At 39.2% G+C, this 475-nt stretch overlaps 1 protein-coding gene across 1 annotated transcript in view; it reads left to right on the plus strand.

Annotated features, from left to right (window-relative positions):
• Positions 1-55, plus strand: part of LOC133632090 (zinc finger protein 2-like) — a 2580-nt gene extending 2525 nt beyond the window's left edge. Inside the window, exon 2 of the mRNA XM_062024325.1 lies at positions 1-55. This exon is cut by the window's left edge and continues 638 nt beyond it. The gene's annotated coding sequence lies outside the window, so the exon portion shown is untranslated.
• The last annotated feature ends 420 nt before the right edge of the window (positions 56-475 follow it).

The following is a 475-nucleotide window of genomic DNA, read 5'->3' on the forward strand; positions in this document are numbered from 1 at the left end:
GTTCAGTTTGTAGCAAAAGCTTTTCTCAAAATGGCGGTTTGACTCAACACATGAGAACACACACAGGTGAAAAACCATTTAATTGTTCAGTTTGTAGCAAAAGCTTTTCTCAAAATGGCGGTTTGACTCAACACATGAGAACACACACAGGTGAAAAACCATTTATTTGTTCAATTTGTGGCAAAGGCTTTTCTGTTAAGAGGAATTTGACGCAACACATGAGAACACACACAGGTGAAAAACCATTTATTTGTTCAATTTGTGGCAAAGGCTTTTCTGTTAAGAGGAATTTGACGCAACACATGAGAACACACGCTGGAGAAAAACCATTTAGTTGTTCAGTGTGCTGTAAAAGGTTCCCACATAATGCAGACGCAGTAAAACACACAAGAACACACAAGGGAAAATAACCAATTAGCTGTTTAGTTTGTGGTATGTTGCTCATATGTGGTGACATCCACCCTACCCAGGACCT

Source organism: Entelurus aequoreus, linkage group LG17, assembly GCF_033978785.1.
Source record: "Entelurus aequoreus isolate RoL-2023_Sb linkage group LG17, RoL_Eaeq_v1.1, whole genome shotgun sequence".
In the NCBI taxonomy this organism is placed as follows: domain Eukaryota; kingdom Metazoa; phylum Chordata; class Actinopteri; order Syngnathiformes; family Syngnathidae; genus Entelurus; species Entelurus aequoreus.